This window comes from Malus domestica, chromosome 13 (assembly GCF_042453785.1).
Source record: "Malus domestica chromosome 13, GDT2T_hap1".
NCBI lineage: Eukaryota > Viridiplantae > Streptophyta > Magnoliopsida > Rosales > Rosaceae > Malus > Malus domestica.
Window position 1 is genome coordinate 9,858,358 of NC_091673.1, and position 19,241 is coordinate 9,877,598.

The 19,241-nt window shown below is 39.8% G+C and overlaps 1 pseudogene; it reads left to right on the top strand.

Annotated features, from left to right (window-relative positions):
• The first annotated feature begins 3,891 nt into the window (after positions 1 to 3,891).
• On the top strand, positions 3,892 to 18,521 carry LOC103452537 (potassium transporter 5-like; annotated as a pseudogene).
• The last annotated feature ends 720 nt before the right edge of the window (positions 18,522 to 19,241 follow it).

Consider the following 19,241-nt stretch of genomic DNA (forward strand, 5'->3'; position numbering starts at 1 on the left):
CTTACTTTCAAAGAGAGCCTCCGAGCATGACGAATGGGCGGTGGCTGCCCGTCGTTTAGAACAAGAGGGAGAAAGACAACCGACAGAGTGGTGGTGGTGGTTGGATTTAAGAATGGGAAGAGGAAAGAGGGGTCCGGGTTCAAGATTTGGGGTTCGAGCTTGCGAAGAAGAGAGAGAGGTCTGAGTTCAAAATAAAGAAGATGAGGAGGAAGGCTACGGGAGAGAATGAGGAGAGGATGAGGATGAAGGATGGGGAGGGTGGGAGAGAGAGGGAGAGAGAGGACGAGATGAGCAAGAGGGAAGACAGAGACCGAGTGAGAGAGAGTTCGGGTGTGGAAAACTTTTGTCCAGAGTTGGGAAAATTTTAAAAAGGCGCCCATTTTTAACAATAGCACCGCCAAAATTATCAGGAATTGTGCGACGGAGATATACATTTGGACGTTGCGCAAAGTGTTTTTGCGCAACGATCACATCATGACGTCGCGCAAGGTATTTTAAAAAAAAAAGTTATAAAATTTACAAAAAAGTGACTTTATTCTTTTTAAATTTATTTATTTTTACATAAAACCCACAAGAATATATTTTTCTAACAAAAATCCGATCCGAACTACAACAATAAATTTAAAGCTACTTAATAAATATACATACCATTCAATTTCTTAAATGTTATACATACAAAATAAATAAATTTAAGTCTACTTAATGTATATATAACATTGAATTTGATGGGATACGCATTGTACGAAACTAATTTCAACGATCCAACTGTCAAACTTGCTTGTATATACTTCGAGATCGCATATGCCAAAAATCGCAAAAAACAAACATTCAAAGATGAAGTAACAAGACAAAACTTTTCGACGGTTATAAACAAAAAATCACGATTTAACGGTAATTTTAACTCCGATTTTGATAATTTTTTACAGCTACACTCCTTGATCCTATATGAATACAATGAACTAATTCAATCATCAGTTTAAAATATTTACACTACTAGATACCACAAAAATCTTATGTTATACTTAAGTATAAATAAACTCTAAGTGTTAGTGAATCTATTGTTTTGATGGGATACGCATTATACGAAACTAATTTCAACGATCCAACCATTAAACTTGTTTGTAAATACTTCGAGATCGCATATGCCAAAAATCGTAAAAAACAAACATTCAGAGATCAAATAACGAGACAAAACTTTTCGACGGTTATAAACAAAAAATCAAGATTTAATGGTAGTTTTAACTCCGATTTTGATATTTTTTACCACTACACTCCTTGATCCTATATGAATACAATGAACTAATTCGATCATTAATTTAAAACATTTACACTAGTGGATACCACAAAATCTTATGTTATACTTAATGAAAGTATAAATAAACTCTAAGTGTTAGTGAGTTTATCATTTTGATGGGGTACGCATTGTACGAAACTAATTTCAACGATCCAACCGTCAAAATTGTTTGTATATGCCTCAAGATCGCATACGAAAACAATCGCAAAAAACAAACATTCAAATATCAAGTAAAGGGACAAAAATTTTCAACGGTTATAAACGAAAAATCACAATTTAACGGTTATTTTAACTCCAATTTTGATGATTTTTTACAGCTACACTCTTGGATCCTATATGAATACAAGGAACTAATCCGATCGTCAACTTAAAACATTTACACAAGTGGATACCACAAAATCTTATGTAATACTTGATGAAAGTATAAATAAAATATAAGTGTTAGGGAATCTATTGTTTTAATGGGATACGCATTGTACAAAATGAGTTTCAACTATCCAACCGTCAAACTTATTTGTATATGCTTCGAGATCGCATAGGCCAAAAATGGAAAAAAAAAACAAACTTTCAGAGATCAAGTAACGGGACAAAACTTTTCGACGATTATAAACGAAAAAATCACAATTTAACGGTTATTTTAACTCCGATTTTTCTGATTTTTTACCGCTACACTCCTGGATCCTATATGAATACAAGGAACCGATCCGATCGTCACTTTAAAACATTTACACAAGTGGATACCACAAAATCTTATGTTATACTTGATGAAAGTATAAATAAAATATAAGTGTTAGGGAATCTATCGTTTTAATGGGATACATTGTACAAAACTAGTTTCAACGATCCAACCGTCAAACTTGTTTGTATATGCTTCGAGATCGCATACGCCAAAAATGGCAAAAAACAGACCTTCAGAGATCAAGTAACAGGACAAAAATTTTCGACGGTTATAAACAAAAAAATCACGATTTAACGGTTATTTTAACTCCGATTGTGATGATTTTTTATAGCTACACTCTTGGATCCTATATGAATACAAGGAACTAATTCGATCGTCAATTTAAAACATTTACACAAGTAGATACCACAAAAGAAAAAGGCAACCCCAAAAGAAAAGCAAAAGGAAAAAAAAAACACTTTGCGCAACGTAGGTACACATGCGTCGTGCAAAATAGCTTTGCGCGACGCATGTGGACCTACGTCTTCCGCAGTTTTAACTTCTTGTTTACCCCTTCCACTCCTGCCTTAAAATTATTGTTTAAGGACCTATATGATGAGACCACGTATTCTAAATCATACACATGTGTTCCTACGTCTCGCAAAGTTTTTTTTTGTTTTTTGTTTTTATTTTTTGTTTTTTCTATGTTCCACAGTTTTAACTTCTCGTTTACCCCTTCCACTCCTGCCTTAAAATTATTGTTTAAGGACCTTTATGATGAGACCACGTATACTAAATCGTAAATGGTAGAGACTACACCTAAAATGATTACTAACCACATAATAGAATAGTGGTTTGACAAAACTGTAAACTGGCTTCTTCTCTAAATCTCTAACATTCTAGTTTCCTCCTCCCAATTTTGTGAGAAATGAAATCTATCCATTTTTTAGCACACATCAATCTATCCCTAAATTAGATCAAGTTAATTGAGCAGCTTGCAGTTTCTTAGCTTTTGTTTCCCTAAACCTATCAAAATCATTCATACTCCTAGTCATACATTCTACTCATTCAATTGTTTAAAATCAAAACTCAACTTGTTAAAAATAAGCATTGACAAAGATAATTAAAGAAAAACATAAATACACAAAAATAAACAAATTCAAACATAAATGTAATCAATAAATAGTTAATTAATTAATCAAATAACTACAATACCTGAAGGTGATGATGGTGAGGGTTAAGAGAGATGGAAAGTCTAAAAGAGAGAGGTTGAATGTGAAGAAAAATGCCCTTGTGTGTGGTTATTTTAGAAAGAAAAAAAACCATCGTTGACTTTGGGCAATGCCACATACTTTGCGCAACACAGGTTCAAAGTGGGATGGTTTGGCACCAAAATTTTGCGCGACGCTAAACACAAAATGTCGCGCAAATAGCCTTTGCGCAATGAAGGCTTGCATCACGCAAAGCTATTTTGCGCGACGTTTTGTGTTTAGCGTCGCACAAACATACTTTGTGCAACGAAATTTTCTGCGTCGCGCAAGTTTCCATTGCGCAAACATGTTTTTGTACTAGTGTAACCATCCATGCATGCCAAAAGTTCTTATTGATAACTTCCATGTAGGGTTAGAAAATAAGGAAACCGATTGAAATGACACGCCTTGACAAATTAAGTATGTAAATGGGTAGAGATTCAGAGAACTAATTAAATTATGATCGGACAACAACAACAAAAAATAAAAAAAGAGATTATGACACACGTTTTATATTTATTACATTTTTTATAACAGTTCAAGTACAATGGATATTGTAGAGGCACAATCAAATTTTGGGAATGGTACAAAAACTAGCTAAGCGTATAAATCGTGTTTAAATAAAACCCAATTCAGAGAATTGGTAGAGAAGTTGAAAAGCAAGAAGAAAGAAGGCTCGACAGATGTCCATGGTAGAGAATAAAGTTGTGAGCCATTTCGACTCCCTCAATTTGGAGGCAGGAAAAGTTTCGACGCCCCAAAGCTCAAAGCTACGGGCACGTCTCTATTTGTTCATTTCAATATTTTTTAATAGTTTTTCTTTAATTACAAGCGATATTACCACTTTAAATTGAAAGGGATGATTTGAACCCAACCGCAGATCAACCATTTGCTTCTTGAGGGTTTAGTTTGACATAGTCTTGAGATTTATACTAATTAATTAGTTTGCTCCACTTTAATTTACTTATTTGTGTTCAGCAGCATGTAAGTTGGCGGAGAACTTAGAGTTTGGTATTTCAGTGCACAGGTGTTGTGTATGGCGACTTGGGGACGTCTCCACTCTTTGTGCTTAATAGCACTTTCGCCCAAGGAAGTGGCCCCCATGAAGACGTTGTGGGAATCCTGTCTCTCATCTTCTACACCCTAACACTCATACCCCTGATTAAGTATGCCTTAATCGTCTTGTGGGCCAATGATAATGGTGATGTTAAGATAACATTATTAGTGGCTAGCTGCACCTTTTTTATTGTTGTAGGACACCAATATTTGTGTCTTTAGAGTCAAAAGACACAATATACTTTGGTGTCCTGTGACCAGATTTCTAGTACTGAATTAACGATAGCACTCAATCATACCACATGATGGCATCAACCTTCACAAATCTTCTGAATTTTTTTTATTAAGTTTGTTGAATTCGTAGGGGGGGGACATTTGCACTGTATTCATTGTTGTGCCGGCATGCGAAGGTGAGCTTAATTCCAAACAACCAGCCAGAAGAAAGGGGCTATCAAACTACAAACTTGGAACGCCATCCAACGGGTTAAAACGATCGCAAGCCATCAAGAAGAAGCTCGAGAATAGTAAGATAGCCCAATATGTTCATTTCCTTGTAACCATTATGGGAACTTCCATGGTACTTGGAGATGGGGTTCTTACTCCTTGCATTTCAGGTAATTGAATACTAGTTTCATGGCATAGAATTCTGAACTTATTGAACGAATAAATGCATTGTGATTGTATACTTTAGCATAAATATTTTCTTGCTAGAGAACTGACAAAACATTTTAATGTGCGTGTATGCAGTTCTTTCTGCAGTGATCGGGATCCAATCAGTAGGCATCAAATCATTAAGCACAGGTAGAGAAATATTTATATGCGATCGTAACACCGCCATAAAATGCCTACTAATAAAGTGGAAGAAAAGGAGGCTTTAAATTAGCGTTTTGAATCACTTATATATCTATGCAAATCATATTAAATTTATTTATTTTTGTTGGTATCTTAAACGTTTAGTGATACATTTGGTAACTGTTTGGGCCCAAAATATCAGTTTGGGCCGAGTTTAGAGTTATTCTCGGCCCAGAGGCCGTACTTAGGAGTCGCTGGGGGTCATCCGGTTTATGGGCCACATAGCCAAGGCCGGCCGTGTCCTATGAGGAATCCATGGGTAGTTGAATCCTGATATGAGAAGGAGTTTCGACAAGATAAGGATGTTGAAGTTTGGGATTGAATGCGGCCCGATAAGGGGGTTGAGTTCAAAGTCCTAGTAGGAGAAGGATTGGCCGAGATAAGGTTGGATCAGGGGAAGGAGTTCTAATTCGAGTATGGTTGTGATTCGATTGGAAGCAGGTTGACTACTATAAATAGAGGGAGGAGGACATCATTAATGCCCCCTCTAATTCAAAACACAAATTGCCTTGCGCAAACCCTCGCTTTCGCGAAACCTCTCAACAACCTTGAGATTTTTATTTTCCTTTTCCGCCAACACATCTTCAGTTTAGATAAATAGCATTGTGAAGGCAACTGGTGATACCTTCAGTTTGGATAAACAGCACTATCGCCGTAGAACCAGCCAATCGCGGAACACCTTTAGTTTAGATAAACAGCATTGCGTCAAGGCCGATTGGTTATCTATCCAAGTCTTGGTCGAGAAAGACTTTAGGGTCTTTATTGGCAGAGGTCATCTCATTAGCCTTTTCGGCGAGGTGAGGTGTTACAATTTACTAGGGTTCGGCACATTGAACGCCGAGTTGTTTTATGATTGGATACTCACAAGTAAGCTTTAGAGTTAAGCATTCTGACGGCCGAACCACATTTACCATCAAGATGTATATCTGTTTTGAGTATATGTGCCCCTATACTCTGGTGTCGATTCGACGTGCTTATACCTTTATAAATATAATTACTGTGACCGAATCCGGCGCCAACGATTTGTGAACTTCACAAAATTAGTAGCCTTGTCTTCAGACTTTAGAACCCAAAGGTCGAGATGTGTTCCTTCCTTGGCCGCAATCGAAAAATCAAGAAGTCAGCCACGCATTCAACGCAACATCAACACATGTTACTCCTCGGCCGAGCTCGGCCGACAAGTTGGCACGCCCCGCATCAACCGAAGGATGTAATTAGCTCATTAGTTACTCGGCCTGTGCGCCACGTAGGCTTGATAGTTTTTAGGGTCAACAGTAACATTGGCTATTACTTCAAATGTTGTTGTTGGGGTCTCCATAGCAATACTGATCATTCTCTTCACTTTTCAACAATTTGGAACTGATAAAGTGGGATTCACATTTGCTCCTATTCTCATCTTATGGTTCTTGTTCATAAGTGGCATCGGCGTTTACAACTTAATCACACATGACATTTCTGTATTAAGTGCTGTTAATCCAATCTACATCTTTTGTTACTTCCATAGAAATGGAAAACAAGCATGGATTTCACTTGGGGGAGTAGTTCTCTGCACTACTGGTAAGTACAAATTTATCTAGAAATAGATATATTTTATTTTTAACCATGTTTCTCCTTCTGAATTGTTTAACTAGCAAGAGGCATAAACATGCAGGCAATGAGGCCATGTTTGCGGATCTTGGTCACTTTAATGTCCAAGCAATACAGGTAAGCGAATAGTACTACCCAAGCCATTATTGTTGTACATAGACTTGTGGATCTAATGTTGGTTTCTTTAGGAAAAGGAAACGAGGAAATTTTTATAAAGGACCAACTATTATAAATTACCTACAGAGTATCAACTAACAGCATTCAAATTATTACTATTGAACTGCGTTCTTTTAAGTACTTCAGTGCACCTTAACTCATAAACCCTAATAATGCAAATCAGTTTCTCTTGCATCATATTTCCTGCATTGATAATGGCATATGGCAGTCAAGCCGCGTACCTCAGCAAGTTCCCAGAGAAGGTGGAGAATAAATTCTACAATTCTATACCAAGTGAGTTCTCACCACACAAGCATCATTCTCAAATTCCAAACCGGAAAATTTGTTTATCGAGATCATATTTAACTATATGCTTGAATAATTATTTTTGTTTGATGTATTAATCTTTCTTGAGTTGGCACTGTAACATCCCACATCACCTAAGGGAATGATCCTTATATGTATATTCTCATCCTTACCTAGCACGAGGTTTTTTGGAAGCTCACTAGCTTCAGGTTCCATCGGAACTTCGAAGTTAAGCTAGTAGCACGCGAGAGCAATCCCATGATGGGTGACCCACTGGGAAGTTGCTTATGAGTTTCCAGAAACAAAACCGTGAGGGCGTGGTCAGAGCCCAAAGCGGACAATATCGTGCTACGGTGGTGGAGCAGGCCCGGGAAGTGATCCGCCCCAGGCCAAGATATGACATATTGTCCGCTTTGGGCCCTGACCACGCCTTCACAGTTTTATTTTTTGGGAACTCACGAGCAACTTTCCAGTGGGTCACCCATCATGGGATTGCTGTCGCGCGCTACTCGCTTAACTTCGGAGTTCCGATGGAACCCGAAACCAGTGAGCTCCCAAAAAGCCTCGTGCTAGGTAAGGATGAGAATATACATATAAGGATCACTCCCCTAGATGATGTGGGATGTTACAGGCACTATGCAGAAACTTTGTACTGGCCAATGTTCGGCGTGACTATAGCTGCTGCTATTGTTGGAAGCCAATATATGATATCTGCAACATTTTCAATTATCTCTCAATCCTTAAGTCTGGGTTGTTTCCCTAAGGTTAAGGTTGTTCACACCTCCGCTAAATATGAGGGCCAGGTTTACATACCGGAGGTCAACTACATGCTTATGATTGCTTGTGTTACAGTCACTGCCATATTCAAGACTGGTGATCAAATTAGCAACACATATGGTAATTAAGCACCCAAAATATTACAAAAATCCCTTCTTAAAAATATTTTTACCATATGCACCAAAATTTGAATAGTAAAGAACTGAACATATAAATTTGCAAAATGACATGCATCTTCTTGTGATGCAGGAATTGCGGTTGTTAGTGTAATGGTGATAACCACATGTTTGCTCACTCTAATAATGTTAGTTGTATGGAAGACGAGCATGTGGTTGATTGCTGTCTTCTTTATGGTGTCCATTGGCATCAAAGGGACTTATTTATCTGCAGTCTTGTTCAAATTCTTTGAAGGTGGATACCCTCCTTTGTGCTTTGCTGTTGTCCTCATGGTGGTTATGGGGATTTGGCATCATGTGCACAAGCAAAGATACATGTTTGAGCTCAAAAATAAGGTTTTTAGTGAACACATGAAACAGTTGGCTTCTGACCCTAATATAAATCGTGTGCCAGGTGTTGGACTTCTATATTCTGAGCTTGTTCAGGGAATTCCTCCTATAGTCTCTCAGTATGTGTTCGTCTGGAGGAATTTCCGATGGGGAAGTTTCCTGGCCAACGAGCATGCAGCTCCCCAAGAGGTTGGCGCCAGTTGATATTGTATGTCGGGCTTCTGCTTATTGACGGGTTGTAAGAGAATGACAGAGTTACTTCTGAAATGTGCCTTTATGGGGCCTTAGGTGTAGGTCTTGAGGCTCACAATCAAAACTAACTTTAAGTGTTTAGGCGTGCCACTGCCATCTTTAGCATGACAGATGTAAAACATATGTTATATATGCTCGAGAGACCGAATTAGCTCTGAAATGTGCCTTTGTAGGGCCTTAGGTGTAGGCCTTAAGGCTTCCAATCAAAACTAACTAAGTATTCGAATATATATTGGTTGTTTCATTGTTGCAGAAGTATCACAATTGTTATCCTTTAATTGCCCGTGCCCGAAGAGCAGAACGAACCCAGATAGGTGCCTTTATAGGGCCTTAGGTATAGGCCTTGAGGCTTCCCATCAGAGTTAATTCTATACTCAAGCGTTCAATGGCAATCATAGTATAACAGTAGTAAAACTAAGAAATAGGCTGATTACTTGCACCCTAAGTAACTTTGGACTTCTTGTTATCAAGGACTATCGTGGATGGGTTAAGTCCACATAAAGTTCTTGTTCATGCCTTGAGACCAAGGACTTTTAATTGATCAATCTTGTATGCCCGAGAGGTTAGAACTTAGAAGCCTTTTAATCATAAACTTGCTAAAAATAACTTGGATGCAAATGGAAGTATACATCATATTACTAGATTTATGACTGAAAAGACAAAACAAAGAGGGTCGGGCAAGGTTTTCACCTTGTCGGGCAAGGCTGATCGTCTTACAACTTCTTCTCTTTGTGATTTACAAAGGATTTGAGTGCTAGAAGGGGAGATTAGGGGATGAGTTTACAAGAGAGAATCGATACTACAACAAGATTTAGACAGAGCAGCAGAGCTTTTACAAAGGTTTTTTTGGTGAAGGTTGATCCCGAAAAGGATAAAGGTTTGATGCTGACTACAGTTTCGTATGCAAATCTGGCTTGAGCAGAGTTTATGTATTTGTTTGTTTGTTTGAGTGTCCCTATCTTTTATTTTTCTTTCCCCTTTTATAGATGATTTGGCTTGACTGCCTGCGGCATTAATCTTGCCCGCATGCTGTTAAAGGGTAGTGACTCATCAGCTTTTTACTTGTACTGCCATTATAAAGTACTTTTAGGCTGATTAGCTGGCTAGTCTACACCACTTGATCTCTAGATGGGTGAGCAAGTGGCTTAAGTGATCTGCACTTAGTCGGGAAAAGGGCTTCTCCTTTCTTCTGGATTTCGGCTTCCTTCCTTCTGGATCTTCTTTTGGGCTATCCCCTTTTGAGCCCAAAGTTCAAGTTTTAACCCAAACAGTACCCCCCTTCAATTAAAATTCAGGCTGGAATTCCAGGCGCCAATATTGATTAAATAGGCGCTCTTCATACCCACGTCTTTCCTTGGGATTTGTACCCTTTTAAAAAACAACTGTCGCTTACCTGCGATCTCTCTACTGACCCACGAAACATCAAATATCCCTAATACGAAATCCCCCCATTTTCGACTTCCTTTTGCTTTTCACCCTATATCTTTTGCTCCCATCAGCTTCTTGTCACACCTCTTCCAAACTTATTAAATGGCTTCAGGATCTGACCAAGTTCAGCTATCATACGAATCTGGTGAAGGCATCGCTACTTTACTCCGCTTACTCAACAGATTGCATCACCCTCGGGCAGGTTTGTACTCTGAACTTTTCTTTGAAGCACACGGGGTACAATCGTTGGGTCCTACATGGATTTCTCGCGTCCCTGTTGTGATAAAGAGTAATATGCCCAAGGGTAACTGGTTTACCCCAAATCCTTTCTTGGCCAAGTCCGGCATCTTTTCATCTAAGTGTTCATCATATCGTCGTGGCTTTCCTCTAATGAACGACCCAGCTTAGACTCAGTGGATTGATGAACTAGAACCAACCTTCAAGAAGAAGTGGATGAACAATGGTATTTATGAACTAATAATGCTTTCAAAAACTACCATTATTCCCAAGCCCGAACTGCTTGTTACTTCTCTTCTTTTCTGGAACTCGAGCACAAATACTTTTGATTTTCACATGGGTCCCATGTCTCCAACTATTCTAGATATGGCCCAAATTTTCGGGCTAAGACCATCGGGCAAGATTGAAGATGTTACTTAAGACTGGGTTCCTTTTTCTTCTTTAATTGCTGAAAGCTCCGGTTCCTCCACATCTTTTCTCCGATTAGAATATAACTCTGCGACTTTTAAGAGTTACGGGACCTCTTACAAGGGATTCATCCCCTTTGTAAAGGAGAATTTTGGTGTAGATTCCTCTCATGCCAATAAAGATCAGGAACATATGTACTTCCTCTTATATTGGCTCAACAAGCATGTTTTCCCAAATAAATCTAAAGGGGTGAAGGTTGAATGGATCCATAACTTTGATGATGTAGCCACAGGTCCGTTTCTTCTTTCTCATCTTTATCACCTCATCTTTGAAATGAATCAAGGTGAGCCATTTGAAACCAATCTGAATGGACCCATATGGATGATCCAAATATGGCTCCAATGGTATTTCCCAGAATTTCGGGATGTTAACTTAGAATTCCCAGAAGGTGTGGGCCCTGCCCGAATATGAGCTGAAGCCGCTCCCATAGATCACTTTACTTTTGCCTGTTTTTATTTCTTCAAAGTTTGTAGAGCCCGATCATACTTGGAGTGGGGCGCTTCAGTTTTGAGGAGATATCCTTGGTTCTCGGACCAAGCCTTCCAAGATGCTTCCGGGGAAGATGCCACCTCATTTTACAGGAAAAAATTTATCAATTGTATTCAACCAAGAGACATAGCCTGGGGAGTTCGTGGCAACCGTTATGATCGTGGGTTGGAAGTATATCACCCTAATTTTTGTAGCAGGCAATTAGGCTTTAGGCAAGCCATTCCCATCCTATTCTTTGATTCTGTTCACTGTGGCACTTCCTTTAGGTTACTATCCCCTTCAAATGTGACCTTTCGAGCGGCCCAATGAAGTCTTGAAGTTATGAATCAGGTTGCCCGAAAGTCTATAGTTCTTAACTTCGAATGCACTTCACTCTTCTCCACCTGGTGGGAAGCCAAATGGACTAAGAAATATGGAGGAGATTTGCGAGAAACTCACGGCCGTCTTTTTAGCCAACTCTCCCTCAAATCATACCCAAGTTCGGGCGAACTTGAAAACTGGAAGGAAATGATTCAGCCAAAAAACCAGTTACTTTTGATAGGTATTTCTCTCCCTGATTCGAATCTGTCTTCCTTCAAATTTTTTTCTCTCTATCTACCGTAAACTTTATTTAAGTCTCATTTTTCTTGATCCTACAGCTCAAGTAGATGTTGAATCAGCATCCATTGAATCAGAGGATGATTCAGCTGATGTAGCAGTTCTTCATGGAGCCGCAGTAGAGGCTCAAAGACAAGAAACTGGAAAAGGTGGAGATGTTTCAGAATCTTTTGGAGATTCAGAAGCTAAAGACGTACCTGAGGCAAACATCAAAACGCCTAAGCAGAGGAAAGTAGTTGTGGTCGAGACCTCAGAATCTGAACCTGCATCACCACCCAAACTTAAACGGTCAATCCCCACCAGAAAGAATAAGAGGTCAAAGACTATTCAGGCTTCCAAGTCTTCAGCCTCGTCGATTCTAGTTTCTAAGGCAGGCATAAAGAAACAAAAGTCTTCAAGTAAGTGTTTTTTTTTTATCGGACTGCCATCCTTCTTCTTTATCTAATTGTCCCTGTTTGCTTTGAAATTAGAGCCTCAGGCTTCCAAGAAACCAACTACTGCATTCAGGAAGGATCCACTGGGAGCTGAAATGCATCAAAAAGCTGAAGATCCGCAGAATATCACCCTTAGGAAGCTTGAGGTATTTGCTTGTACTTTGAACATGATTGCTTAATTCAGGCCATAAGGGAAAAGATTCTTCCACCCGAGGCCTCTTTATCATTTGCCCGAAAAACAAGTGTCTTTTTTCCTCAGGCTAATCCTTTAGAAGTGCATTTCCCTCATTCTTGAATCTTGAATAACTTTATAGTCTCTCGAACAGATGACCGAACTTTCTCTTCCTCTCTTTTATCCAGGTTGGGGTATATGCCCTCTTGCCTAGCCAAGGTTCCCCCCCCCCCCCCAAAAGTCTCCTATTTCTCCTTCTGCCCTGGAGGCAACTCCCGCTTCTCAATTTAATCCAGCAACAAAGGTCATGTTGCATTTTGTAGATGAAGACATCAGTTTGGTGGGCAGTTATCCTGACATTGAACTTCTATACATTGTGCCCATATTCACTTTCTATTTATCCTTTCTCTAGCCATCTCCAATGCATGAATCACAACGACCATCAGTGGTGACTTTTGGAAAACCCGTAGCCTCTGAGATTCCTGTGACCCTAAGGGTAGCTATCTTGCAGGTGCTTCCTTGCCCAATAGCTACTACCGATGAAACTCCTTCTTCTCCTCATACCCAGGTATGGAGGCATTTTCTCTTTCTGTTTTCTTCTCATAACCTGTTTACTAACAACTGCTACAATTTTTTGATGCTCTTAGGGCATTGGTGAAGGTTCGGGCATAGCTTTTTCTTCCTCTACCGGTGGTAGTGATTCTTCTCTTTTTAAAACCCCAGGTCCTATTCAGGTATATTTCTTCTTTCCAAAGCTTCTCTCTACCTTAAACTGTCTTTTTTGTTGTAACCTGCTCTTCTTTGGTTCTTGCAGTAGGCCCTAAGAGAGGCTTCGAGCAAATCTCCCCTATGTTTGGTGCATAAAACGAAGTTCCCCTGGCCTCTTTCAACTTCTAGAGATACAGGGATTTCCTTTCCTGGAATTGAGAGGATCGGGACCGAAACTGGAGATTTGGCTTAATCAATGGTAACTCCCTCTTTAAAAGAAACTGGAGTACGAACCCCTCCTCTTTCTTTTTCATTTTCAACAACTACTAACTTGCCCGAACTTTTTGAAGAATTCGGGCAACTTGAGACAAGGCTGAAATTTTCAAAGCGTTCTTCTGAATCTTCCGGCCTTCAAGAGCAACCCCGATCGTTTCAAGAATGGGTGAAGAAGGACTTTTCAGCATCATTCAGCCTCAAGGCTCTTCACGACATAGAAAAGGTTACGATAGAGCTTTTTAAAGCCGGCCAGCTATCCAAAACTCAACATGATTCATTCCTCTCTTTCTTTGAGAACTTGAGGGCTCTCAGGGATCAACATCAGAGAGCTGAGAGACAAGCCAATCGTGTAAGATGTTTTAAGAAGAAAGAATCAAGTACTTCTGCTCAGGTTGAACAGTTGATGGATGAGGGCTTGCTGACAAAAAAAAAATTTAAGTGGTAACTTCTGAAATCCAAAAGCTAGAAGAACAACTTGTTGCTCTGAAAGCTGAGCAAACATCTCTTCTTGGCACCCTTAAACATCAAATTGAAGAAGTCAAACTTAGAGCTAGAGCACACTAGGTCTCAACTTATCAATAGCAACACTGTTCTGGCTGAACCTAGTAGAATTTTTACAATCATGCAGACTTATCATTCCCGAATAATTACTTTGAGTGAAGATGTAAATCTGTTGGATTATGATCACTTGTAACCCTTTTTTTTTTATCAGAATGAACATGTGTTTTACCTCTACTTGCCTTGCTCATGGAATTGTCTGAACAAAAACCCCATGTTTATATATTTGGGCAACTCCCTGCCCCCTCTTTATTTTCTTTTCTGCTTCCCTTACTTATACCAATTTCAGGACCTGATCATGATCACTTGGTCCCTCTTCTGGTGCAATTATTATTGTCGTGGGGGCATTGGAGCAACAAATGATGACCCCCAAATCAGGTTGATCGCGTTGATAGGGGCTTCTGGGAAAATGTTTGTATCAACCATCATACTGCCTTGGGGTTTGTCCAGCAACAGCTTTCCCTTCACTATAAGGTCTTGTATCCAATCTTTGAACTGGACACAATTGGCTATGGAATGGTTAAAGGTATAGTGCAACTTGCAATATTTCTTCCCCCTTAGCTTTTCTGGTTTAGGCATCTTTTTAGTAATGTCGGGCAAAATTACTCTTGCCCACACCAGTTCTTCATAGATTTCAGGTGCTTTGGCCAAATCAAATGAATAACTCTGGTACTTGGGAGGTTTCATAGGGACGAACCCTCCATCGTTCATTACGATTTTCTGGTCTTTGATGGGTTGAACCAACCATTTCACTGTCAATTGTTTGAAAGGCGTGGTCATTTTAGCAACACAAACATCAATTTCCCCTCTATCATGATCATCTTCATGCTCTGGCCTTGCTTCTTCCACCTCCACATGATGAATTGCGGCTTTGTTCTTATAAAAAGAAGGCACCTTGGAAGTATGCTTCACTTGCTGTTCTTCTAGTAGCAACCTTTCATACTTGGTGGCGGCGATTACCAACTCATGTAACTCGTTGAATTGCGTGTCATAAAACCTTTTCCTCAGAGGTAATCTCAAAGCCCTTTGAGCAATCGATATAAGTTGAGCTTGGTTAACAGGGAATTGGCATCTCATTCTTGTCTTTCTGAACCTCATCATGAAATCTTCTGTGGACTCATGGTCGTATTGTTTGACTTCAACCAGGTCATTAATAGTCATTTCTGGCTCTATTTTGTAAAACTGTTCATGGAAGGCCATCTTCATTTGCCCCCAGTTGGCAATAAAGTTAAGGGGCAATAGAGAGTACCATTGAGATGCTAGCCCTACCAATGAATTTCCAAACAACCTCAACTTGTAATTCGGGTTGTCTTCATATGCCACACAAATGATTTGAGAATTTGAAAATGTGATCTCTAAAGGATACACTGCCATCTTCTCCTGTGAATGTTGGGAATGTAGGCATTTTGAAGTTGAGAGGAAAAGGGTTTTGCTCATCAATGTATTCAGGATAAGGTTTTTGATAGGTAACCCTGAATACTGGACGAGCTCGTGGTTGAGCATTATGAGCCACCGTCCTCCTTAATTCAACCAACTCCTCCCTCAGTTGCTGAGTAATCCTATTATCATGAAAGATAAAAGCAAACTCATTCCTTAGGCTTCGGTCAGTGCCCGCACCTGCTTCCTTCTTTGATTCGGGCTTTCTCCAGTTGACTCCTCCTCCTCCCTTATTAGCCAACGGGGGTGGTCTATAAGGAGGAGGCTTATCTGAAGTTGTGAAGCTTTCTTTTCCGCTGGATTTTCCAATCATTATGGGCATCCCATACTTTGGTCTTTGTTCACTCTACTTCCTATTATTAAATGATAATAATAGGAAGCTAGAGAATTCTTTCTCTAGAACCGATTCAATCATGGGTTCACCTCCTTCAAGAACTTCCTTTTTCTTTCCCCTATCTTTTTCTTCTTCAAATAACGGAAATAGAGGAAGAACTGGTTCACTTCTAGAGGTAGCCTGACTCATCACACCTCCTTGAGCACTTCTTAGGGTAGAGAACTCCAGATCTAGTCTCCTCTGTAAATTCCCTGTTAAGGTACAAAGTCTGCTTACTTCTCCCTTGGTTTCCAAAGAAATCTTTTCCATGCTCTTCAACACTTGTATCATAGTAGCCTATAGTTCTTCGTTAGTTCCTTTTCCTTCAGACCTTCCAGATGAAGTCGGGCTTTCCAGGATCACCTGTCCTGATGGAGAAGAAGGATTTCCTGGCTGATCTGTCATCTTTAACGAAGGTTGAGATGCTTCGTACTTTGTACTCTTTTGAAAAGTTTTATGGCTTTTCTTCTTTGACATACAAGTTTTCAATATGTATCCCACTGGGCGTGCCAAAACTATGTTCGTCTGGAGGAATTTCCAATGGGGAAGTTTCCTGGCCAACGAGCACACAGCTCCTCAAGAGGTTGGCGCCGATTGATATTGTTTGTCGGGCTTCTGCTTATTGGCGGGTTGTAAGAGAAAGACAGAGTTACTTCTGAAATGTGCCTTTGTAGGGCCTTATGTGTAGGCATTGAGGCTCACAATCAAAATTAACTTTAAGTGCTCAAGCGTGCCACTGCTCAAAATTAACTTTAAGTGCTCAAGCGTGCCACTGCCACTGCCATCTTTGTAGGGCCTTAGGTGTAGGCCTTGAGGCTTCCAATCAAAACTAACTAAGTACTCAAATATATATTGGTTGTTTCATTGTTGCAGAAGTATCATAACTGTTATCCTTTAATTACCCGTGCCCGAAGAGCAGAACGAACCCAGATAGGTGCATTTATAGGGCCTTAGGTATAGGTCTTGAGGCTTCCCATCAGAGTTAATTCTATACTCAAGCGTTCTATGGCAATCATAGTATAACAGTAGTAAAACTGAGAAATAGGCTGATTACTTGCACCCTAAGTAACTTTGGACTTCTTGTTATCAAGGACTGTCGTGGATGGGTTAAGTCCACAAAAAGTTCTTGTTCATGCCTTGAGACCAAGGACTTTTAATTGATCAATCTTGTATGCCCGAGAGGTTAGAACTTAGAAGCCTTTTAATCATAAACTTGCTAAAAATAACTTGGATCCAGATGGAAGTATACATCATATTACTAGATTTATGACTGAAAAGACAAAACAAAGAGGGTCGGGCGAGGCTGATCGTCTTACAACTTCCTCGCTTTGTGATTTACAAAGGATTTGAGTGCTAGAAGAGGAGATTTGGGGATGAGTTTACAGGAGGGAATCGATACTACAACAAGATTTAGACAGGGTAGCAGAGCTTTTACCAAGGTTTTTTTGGTGAAGGTTGATCCCGAAAATGATGAAGGCTTGATGCTAACTACAGTTTCATATGCAAATCTGGCTTGAGCAAAGTTTATGTATTTGTTTGTTTGTTTGAGTGTCCCTATCTTTTATTTCTCTTTCCCCTTTTATAGATGATTTGGCTTGACTGCCTGCGGCATTAATCTTGCCCGCATGCTGCTAAAGGGTAGTGACTCATCAGCTTTTTACTTGTACTGCCATTGTAAAGTACTTTTTGGCTGATTAGCTGGCTAGTCTACACCACTTGATCTCTAGGTAGGTGAGCAAGTGGCTTAAGTGATCTGCACTTAGTCAGGAAAAGGGCTTCTCCCTTCTTCTGGATTTCGGCTTCCTTCCTTTTGGATCTTCTTTTGGGCTATCCCCTTTTGAACCCAAAGTTCAAGTTTTAACCCAAACACTATGTTTCTAACATATCATCCATCCACTCGGTTGTAGTGATTGTGTCGGTCAAGCCTATCCCGATCAGCAAAGTTGCGTTGGAAGAGAGGTTTATATTTCGACCGTTGGAGCCAAGGGAGTACCGGATGTTTCGTTGTGTAGTTAGGTATGGCTACAACGACAGAATTGAGGAACCCAAAGATTTCGAGCAACAATTGGTTGAGAATTTGAAAGAATTTATCCAGAACGAACACTTCATACTTGGTGGAGGAACAACAGAGAAATTCGAGGAGGCAGTGACAAATGGACAGTCATTCAATACTGAAAAAGAAATACAACAAGTTAACCCACCTCGGGTTTCATCAGGGTCCATTCAGTCACTTAGTGCTGCTAGCTCAACGAATCCGTCCAGGAGAATTGTCTCTGCACCCAGTAGAGGAGCTGAGGAGGAAATGCAGTTTGTGCAAGAAGCTATGGACAAGGATATAGTTTATCTGTTGGGAGAGGCAGAAGTGGTGGCAGAAGAGAAATCATCATTGTTCAAGAAGATAATTGTCAACTATGCCTACAATTTCTTGAGGAAAAATTTTAGGCATGAGGAGGAAGTAATGGCAGTCCCACGGACAAGGCTTCTGAGGGTCGGAATGATGTATGAGATATGAGAGAATATCAGATGACAATCTTTTTAGATTCCAGTAACTTGAAACTAGAGGGGTTTTATTTACCTGCGTTCTGTTCAAATTCATCGAAGGCAGATACCTTCCTTTGTCCTCAATTTCATAATATATTTGATTTCAAAAGTTGGTGCAGCGTGACAAACGTTTAATGGCACTTTGGTAACCTAGGGTACTATTATTTCAAATGATGCTGTGGGAATTTCTATGGTACTCTCTCTGTTGTCAAAAGATTTGGCCCCGGTAACTTGGGCTTCGAAGCCAGTCGCCGGGAAAGCTGAAGCCAGGTCGACTCATTCAACCTGTGAGGCGTGGCTTATAGTCATGGAGGCTCTTCCGACCTCCATGTTGAACTAGCTGGCTTAGCTTTTTTGGTGACTGGTTTCTCGGGTTCTCCATTTCTCTTTCGGCGGTCTCGGATATTTCTTCCGTCTCTACACTCTCTAGTCTCTCAGTTCTTTCGAATATCTGCTTTCTGTAGTTTCTAGATTCTCAGTGCCATTTCCTAAAAATTTGTTGCAGTAGTTTAAAGTTTAAAGAGAAAAATATGCACCTATGGTGGTCGCAACACACCGGAAAATAGTAGTGTTTGTTGCTGAAAATGTTGAATTCGCATCATTATGCTCGATAAAGGGAATTAGAGTTCGTGTTCTAACTTCTTTTCTTTTTCTTTCAAAAGGGAATGAATTTTCATTAAGCTGGATGATCTGAATACATAAATCATCCAAATAAAGCGCACAAGTCAGAAGGCTCCTCAACCCTAACAAGCCAATCTGGGGACTACACTATTTCCCTCTATGAACGTGCGTAAAACTTTCGACAAAAACATTATCTATCACTATTAGC